Source organism: Pantherophis guttatus, chromosome 1, assembly GCF_059756535.1.
Source record: "Pantherophis guttatus breed Tessera chromosome 1, ASM5975653v1, whole genome shotgun sequence".
NCBI classification, from domain to species: domain Eukaryota; kingdom Metazoa; phylum Chordata; class Lepidosauria; order Squamata; family Colubridae; genus Pantherophis; species Pantherophis guttatus.
Window position 1 is genome coordinate 262,826,507 of NC_142063.1, and position 8,634 is coordinate 262,835,140.

General features: G+C 40.2%; 1 long non-coding RNA gene across 1 annotated transcript; it reads left to right on the forward strand.

Moving 5' to 3' along the window:
* The first annotated feature begins 2,024 nt into the window (after window positions 1-2,024).
* LOC117666404 (uncharacterized) lies at window positions 2,025-5,875 on the forward strand. Its single transcript, XR_004591772.2, has 2 exons — window positions 2,025-2,189; window positions 5,549-5,875. It is a non-coding gene; the product is annotated as an uncharacterized LOC117666404 (long non-coding RNA).
* The last annotated feature ends 2,759 nt before the right edge of the window (window positions 5,876-8,634 follow it).

Here is an 8,634-nt window from a genome sequence, read left to right on the forward strand (position 1 = left end):
TGGTAAGAACAACGTTTTTTTTTTTCCCTGAAAAACCAACACCCCCAAATATTGCAGTCCTTCCATCTTTCGCCATGGGAAAGAGGAGGAAGACAAATGATTTTTTTTAAGGCAGCTTTAAAAAATACATCTCACCTCTAGAACTAAAAAGGCAAAGACTGAGAGTCTGCACAAAAGTGATCTTTTCAGTAGAAAGAAACATACTCCACTCCAGAGGTGGGTTTCAGCAGGTTCTGACCAGTTCTGGAGAACCGGTAGTGGAAATTTTGAGTAGTTCGGCAAACCGGTGGTAAAAATTCTGACTGGCTCCGCCCCCATCTATTCTCTGCCTCCCAAGTCCCAGCTGATCGGGAGGAAGTGGGGATTTTGCAGTAAACTTCCCTTGGAGTGGGGTGAGAATGGAGCTTTTACAGTATCTTTCCCCTGCTACGCCCACCAAGCCACACCCACAGAACCAATAATAAAAAAAATTGAAGCCCACCACTGCCCCACTCCCTCATGAGTCCACCTCATTGTCAAAATATTTGCTTTATCTTACCGCCACAGCTGGTTCTTTTGATCAAAAAGACATCTGTTTACTGTAAATGTCAGAAAGTGAGGTGTGTGAACATTATATTAACTAAAACTGTGATTTTAAAAAAACCCTTCTTCATCCCCATCCATTTCCTTTCCCCTTCTCAAATTGGTAGACCTGCTCACTTAGGGCAATTGCATGATATTCAAGCTAGGGACATTCATTACCCTCAGCATACCAGTGCTGGGTTGCTCCCGGTTCGCACCGGTTCGCAAGAAATGGTAGTAAAAATTTGTAGCAGTTCGGAGAACTGGTAATAACATTGGTTGGCCACACCTCCAAACAGGTCCCCGGCCCAGTCGCTCCTTGCTTACCTCGCCCACCTCATCAGAGGCTTTTTTTTTTACTTTTAAAAGCATTTTTTCTACAACCTCTTCGGCCAAAAAAATGCTTTTAAAAGTAAAACAAAAAAGTCTCTGATGATCGTGCGGCTCATCTGGGATCGTCAGAGGCTTTTAAAAGCATTTTTTCTACAACTTCTTTGGCCAAAGAGGTTGTAGGAAACAAAATGCCTTTAAAAACCTCTGGCGATCCCAGCTGAGTTGCCTAATGGTCAGAGGCTTTTAAAAGCATTTTTTTCTGCAACCTCTTAAGGTTGTAGAAAAAATGCTTTTAAAAGTAAAAAAAAAAAAGTTGGCCACGCCCACCATCACATTATCCCCCACCAAGCCACGCCCACAAAATAAGCCACGCCCACAGAACCAGTAGTAAAAAAATTTAGAACCCACCCCTGCAGCATACCTTTGGCCACAGAATTGTTTATCTAATAGGTGTCTCCTAACTATCTTTCTAGTTTTTCTTGAAGCGCAGGTATCAAATAGAAAGCTGCAAAATAAATATCACAAAGTCACATGTTATTTGGTAGGGCATATAAATAGAAAGGCAGAAAGTGAAGAGGAACTAAAGAGCCTCTTGATGCGGGTGAAAAAGGAAAGTACAAAAGTTGGCTTGAAACTCAACATTAAGAAACCTAAGATCATGGCATCTGGCCCTCTCAATTCCTGGCAAATAGATGGAGAAGAAATGGAGGTAGTGACAGATTTTATTTTCCTGGGCTCCAAGATCACCACAGATGGGGGACTGCAGCCAAGAAATTAAAAGATGCTTGCTCCTGGGGAGGAAAGCTATGGCAAATCTAGACAGCATACTAAAAAGCAAAGACATCACCCTGCCAACAAAAGTGCGTATAGTCAAGGCTATGTTTTTCCCTGTTGCAATGTATGGCTGTGAAAGTTGGATCATAAGAAAAGCTGAGCGCCTAATGTTAGGATATGGTGCATGCCTAACAGGTTGGCCAGGCAATATATAAGCTAATATGATGAATATATATTCTATGACTTTAAAAAGTACTGCTGAGTCATTGTAATGCTGAGTCATTGTATCCTGATTGGATAAGCTCTGTAGTAACTGTATTTAAGGAGAGCTTGAATGTAGTCAGTGTGGACAGGCCACCATCGTGACCTGTTATCAGCGTGAATTTGCTACTATTTATTACCTACTCTTGTTTTGTATTTTCTACTTGATCTTTTACATGGTCTAATGTGATCATGGTTTATTTATTCTGTTTTTAAGAACTTTTTATATTGTTCTCGTTTGATCCTTTTACTACAAACTGGTAAGAAGAATTTTGTATCTCTGGACTGATTATGATTGGCTAAGACTTGGGTTGATTAAAGACTATGAGATTGTTTTTCACTACAAAGTAAAAACTTTGATAAACCAGTTTATATGTATTTTATTCATTGTTGCTCTCAGCACCATTTCCATGTGCTCTATGCTCTGCTGGTTGTTAATACAACAATATCCTTAACACCTAAGTATTGAGGCCTTTGAACTATGGTGCTGGAGAAGACTCATGCGAGTCCCTTGGATTGCAAGGCGATCAAACCGCTCAGTCCTAGAGGAGATCAACCCTGACTGCTCTTTAGAAGGCCAGATCCTAAAGATGAAACTCAAATGCTTTGGCCACCTAATGAGAAGGAAGGACTCACTGGTGAAGAGCCTAATGCTGGGAAAGATTGAGGGCAAAAGAAGAAGGCGACGACAGAGAACGAGGTGGCTGGATGGAGTCACTGAAGCAGTAGGCATGAGCTTAAATGGACTCCAGAGGATGGTAGAAGACAGGAAAACCTGGAGGAAAATTGTCCATGGGGTCACGATGGGTCGGACATGACTTCACAACTAACAACAACAAATAAATGGAAAGCTGTACGCCACTCAAATCTGGCCATCCATGGTTAGTTATACTTAGCTGGATCTCCAGAATATCTGAAAAAGTGAAAAAAAAATGTCCTTCTGTCATTAAAAACATGGGAACTGAAATTACTGAGTTTAAAAAAAATAAGATGTGATTGGTTCATATAGATATTTCGAGAGCTTCTGGAAGAAAAGTGAATCATAAATGAACGAAGGGAATTTTTAGTCTGGTTTTTTTTGAATTTCCTTCATCTATTAAATATTCCTTGGCAGTATTATCTTCCTCTAAGTGTGACATTTTTCCCTTGTCTTGTAATCTAGATGAATTCTATGTCCTTAAATATAATGCAAATGCATTTGCATTCACTTTACCTGCTTTACTTATACCAGTCTTCTTCATGGTTTTCAGGTTATTAGTCAACAACCATTGTGTACCTAAATGGTTTCATTTTGTTTATGCCACACATATACAATTCTGCCTCTTGCATTTCAACTGCTTAATCCCTATTAAAGCTGTTTTGCTCATCTAAATCCTACTGTTACATCAATTGTCTCTAATCTAGCTGGGAAATTACATGGCCACAGTTCAATAATCCCTTTGTATGTCGACTCATTAGTGTTCATCTAATTAACTTCATCCAGTGTGTGTGTGTGTGTGCGTGTGCGTGTGTGTTTCTATATTAGGGCTATGCAATTTTTCAGGGGTGAGGGATGTTCACTTTGATGAAGATTTATTGGAACCATCCCTTTAAAAAGCTTTATGAAACTACATGGCTGTCTTTCTAAAGAGAGGACCATAATGTCTTGGTTGCACAGCTTGGCTGGAAGGAAAGGGCACTGTACAGAGTTCAGAGTCTCAAAAGCTCATTTCTAACTAAGGAAAGGACTAGAAGAGAGGTTGGAAGTGCAGTCCATCCACAAAGAGGAGCGTTATTGGCCCCACACTTAAACAAAGGTAAACATACAGCTTCTTTGGCTTGAGGTGCCTCATCAAAGTCAATCCATATAATAGCCTCAACTAGATAGAGGAAGAAGGAAGAAAATTAGAAATGGAGACTGGACTGGAGTAATGTGGAAAGGAAGTTTCAGGGCTGGTGAGTGAGTAAGGAATTGTTGCACTGATGAGTAGTAAAGGCATGATGAAGAGACAGACAGGGGGAAGAGCATAGAAAATTTGGTTCCGAGCTCACCTTCCAGCCATTTTCTGCCTGTGATCCTGAGTGCTGAATTGCTGGAGGCTATTGGATTGAAAGCTTTTAGCTGGAGACTGATTCTTTTGAACACTTGTTCACTTTGTAAGTACAACCTACTCTTTCATGATGTAGATAAGAATAAAATCTGGACTGTTTCACCAAGATCAGACTAGATCCTCTGCATTTGAGATTTGTCCAGTTGAGTTTCAGATAGTATACTGACCTCAAGACTAAAGAAGGAAATAGGACTGGTGATGATATTCTATGATTAAATGACAATAGTTGTTGGATCAGAAATATGAGATCTAGTTCTGAATTGAACTTCAGTTCATCCAGTTTCATTCTAGGTCAACTCTAGTTTAATGAAAAGAAGGACTAAGGATGACATGATAGAAGCGTTCCAATATCTCTCGGGGCTGCCACAAAGAAGAGGGAGTTAAGCTATTCTCCAAAGCACCTGAGGGCAGGACAAGAAGCAATGGATGGAAACTAATCAAAGGGAGAAGCAACTTAGAACTAAGAGGAGATTTCCAGACAGTTAGAACAATTAATCAGTGGAACAACTTGCCTCCAGAAGTTGTGAATGTTCCAACACTGGAAGTTTTTAAGAAGAGATTGGACAACCATTTGTCTGAAATGGTAAAGGATTTCCTGCCTGAGCAGGGGGTTGGACCAGAAGACCTCCAAGGTCCCTTCCAACTCTTCTCTTCTCTTCTCTTCTCTTCTCTTCTCTTCTCTTCTCTTCTCTTCTCTTCTCTTCTCTTCTCTCTCCACAGAGTCCTCAAATCTCCCCAAACTAATTTGGGGATAAGAATTAAAGATCTGCTCCAGTGAAAACAACCCAATTTTATTTATTTAATGGGACAAGAGAACATAGATTTTTTTTTTTAAAAAAAGAGGCTTTTGAAGGGTTTCCTGGAAAACAGAGCAGATCAGCTGAACTAACTGATCTATATTTGAAGGGCTGCCACAAAGAGAAAGAAGAAGGGGTCAGCTTATTTTCCGAATCATCAAAAGGCAAGACAAGAAACAGGATGGAAACTAATCAAGAAGAGAAGCAACCTGGAATTAAGGAGAAACTTCCTAATAGTGAGAACAATTAACCAGTGGAACAGCTTACCTTCAGAAAATGTAGGTGCTTCATCACTGGGGGTTTTAAATAAAAGACTGGTCTGAATGGTATGGGGTTTCCTGCTTGAGAAGGGATTGGACTAGAAGACTTCCAAGGTCCTGTTAGCTCTATTCTGATTGATTGATTGATTCATTGATTGATGATATAGGCAGGGATCAGTCAGACTGATGCAGGAAGGGAGGCAGCATTAAAGTGAACCACGTTCCCATGTAACAGGACAGAAATGCCAGCCATACACACTTGGGAGATTTGCAGACCCAAGGCTGACTCAGCAAATGTTGGCAGCCAGCATCCTGCACCATAGCACTAATGGATAGCCATAGGTCACAGGACATCTAAAGTTCTCTTTGCTCTCATGATCAGCCCGATTTTGGTAGGTTTCTAAGTTCTGACTTGAATATCTGGAACCAACAGTTGTAAGTTTAACATGATGCATTTGCATTCTTCCCTCAGGAAAGTCTGCTGTGAATTCTTCTGTAGAATTTGTCTTCAGTGAATCGGATATGGAAGGACTTCAAGGATTGTGCCTCGCCTTATCTGAGAAGTTCCAAGGCACGAATGACAGTATGCTCCACTGAAGACATCCAGTCTGTTCTCCTGTACCTTCCCCCCCCCCCCGCCCCCTTTGGTATAGTTTAAATTGAAGAGACCAGAGTTCTGCCATAATTGTGTTTTGGACATTTTTTTTAAAAGAAAAAAAAACCAGATGTAGAAAACACCCTAAACTTTCTTTTATAAATAATTTTAACCTGAATAAATGAGTGAGCTCATGAATAACAATCAGATGCAGTTTTGATTATATAACATGCTTTGTTTTTCTTGTTCTTTCTGTGCAACAACCGTGCAAAGATTTCAATGCTATTTCCATTTTTAATGAACATTCCCTTCTAAACTTTCAATGGATGGAATTTATTCTTCCCATATAAATGGTTGAATTAGCCAGTCTTCTGCCAGTCACTATGTCCACTCGCCAGGAAGCAAAAACTATGCTCCAAAACATCATTTTCCATTTCTTAGTTCCAGTCAAAACTGCTCTCCTGCAGTTTACAGCTCTGCATGAATTCTTTAAGCTGTCTGAGATCATCTTATTTTTCCTCCAACTACTAAAGTTCTTTTTAACTTCTGTGCCTGCTCTTTCCCTGCATTTTTTTTTTTTTTTGGCTTGAAAACTCATTTGTTCTACTTTCAAACTCTTCTGCCAGTCAGTTTTCTTAAAATTATGTTTTCATTATTTCTACCTTTTTTCAGGGAATGCAGTGGTAGTCCTTTCCTAGCACTCAAATCATGTCAAGAAATATAAGTTCCAACGTAATGTCAAGAAAACTTAGGATCCAAAGAGCTTTCAGTGAAAAAATGGAGAAGTCTGGCAAATTTGAAAATATACCAGTGATGACAGCCATTCCTCCTGAAACCATGGCAACACCACTGACACGTGTCATGCACAGAACTGCACGCTAGTGGCATATATACACATGAAAACGAATGGAAGGAACTGAAATACTGATCAGGATTGCATGTTCCATTGATAAACTGCTGCATCAAAACCACTGCAACCGCCAGCTTACAATACCAGGGAAGTTATTAAATGGCTCATTTTTGTTCACCCTCACTCCCCGATTATGTCTGGTAAAAGCTGACAGTTGAAGCAAACTATTAAGGCATAATTCTGCACAATTGTTTTGTGTGAAAGAATCTGATTGTAGGCTCCCAGTGAATGTAGTTAATGAAGCTCCCGTCATCTTTGACTTCTTGGCCATTAGAATTAGGTCTTGATTTTCCCTCACAGAGCAGTGATTATTTTTACATAAAGGTTTCTTTTGGGGAGCGGGTGCGGGGAGGCTGGCTTCCAAGCAAGTTACATGTCCCACTAAATTATATGCTAAATTAATGTGGTAATGTTGTTGCACAAAATAGCTTTCCCTAAGAATTGTGTATGCATGTATAGATAGTCCTCGACTTACAACCACAACTGACCCCAAAATTTGTTACTGAGACAGTTGCTAAGTGAGTTTTGCCCCGTTTCATGATCTTCCTTACCACAGTTGTTAAGTGAATCCCTGCAGTTATTCAGTTAGTAACAGTTAGTAGCAGTTAAGTGAATCTGTCTTCCCCATTGACTTTGCTTTATCAAGTTGAAAAGGTGATCGCATGACTCTGAGACATTGCAACTGTCATAAATGTGAACCAGTTGCCAAGCATTGGAATTTTGATCATGTGACCATGGGGATGCTGCAACAGTCATTAAGTGTGAAAACGGTCATAGGTGTTGTGGCCCGTCAGCGGCCTGTGCAGCTCGTAGCTGATTCCGACAGCGAGGAGGTTGGTGTGGTGCTGCGCCAGCAGCCTGTGCAGCTGGCACTCGAGTCAGACAATGAGGAGGCTGGAGAAGATATGGTACCAGAGGCGGGGATTTAGCCAGGGCCTTCAGAACCTCCAGAAGCTCCCAAAAGTGAAGAGGAAGAAAAGGAGGAGCCTCTTCTCGATGCATGGGCGTGCAGAGCTGCCAAAAGGCAGGAGTGGCTCCTCAGGAGGAGGTCTCCTCCAGAGTAAAGCTTGGGGCTAATTGGCCACTCCCTTAGCCTATTTAAGGAAGGACGATGACTGAGGCAATTTGCAGGGAACAACTTCGTTCACTCTCCTTCGTGTCCTGATCTTAGTTCTCTTATCAGTTTCCTGCAAATTGCTTCTGGGCTTTCTGCCAACCATAGTAAGATTACGGTTATTTATTCTTTGGATTCTTGTAGGCTGTTAAGAAAGTTAATTAACAGCCTTTATTTGAAAAAGACTGATTTAATTTAGTAAACTAAGGTTTGTACAGACTTTGTGTGTGCTGCGTTCTTTGGGGTCTGTAGCTGGGACAGAACAATAGGTCACTTTTTTCAGTGCCATTGTAACTTTGAACAGTTACTAAATGAATGGTTGTAAGCCGAGGACTACCTGTATACTATATACATATAATTTGACAGTTCCATGACACTTCCAAGCTTGTTCTGGCTTGGAGTGAGAGAGAACAGAAACTATTGTCAGTTTTAATGTACACTAATCGGCATACATTAAAATGAAATTTGGTTGCATACCAGTCTCAAAGAGTCACCACCTCCAATATATACTATATAAACATAACAATAAATAAATAAATACAAAATCATGCATATACCCACATATTATATGACACAGAGAAACAACACAGTCTAGTTCGGATATACTGTACATGGCGAGAAAAACAAATCTTGTGAGTTTACCAGACAGATGGCATAGGGAACGAAGCTGTAACAGAACAGGTAGTCCTGCTAGAAATACTTCAAAACCTTCTCCCAGCGGGAGCAACAGAAATAATATTAATCACTTAGAATAATATTAAGCTGAATAGAATAATAGTTAGAATAATATTAAGCTGCAATGAGGCCATATATGTGATCTGGCCAAGTTTAAGGCTCCATTTTTCTCCAGAGATATTATCTCAATAATGTACTATTATATAGAAAGTTGTTGTTGTTAGTTGTGAAGTCATGTCTGACCCATTGCGACCCCATGGACAA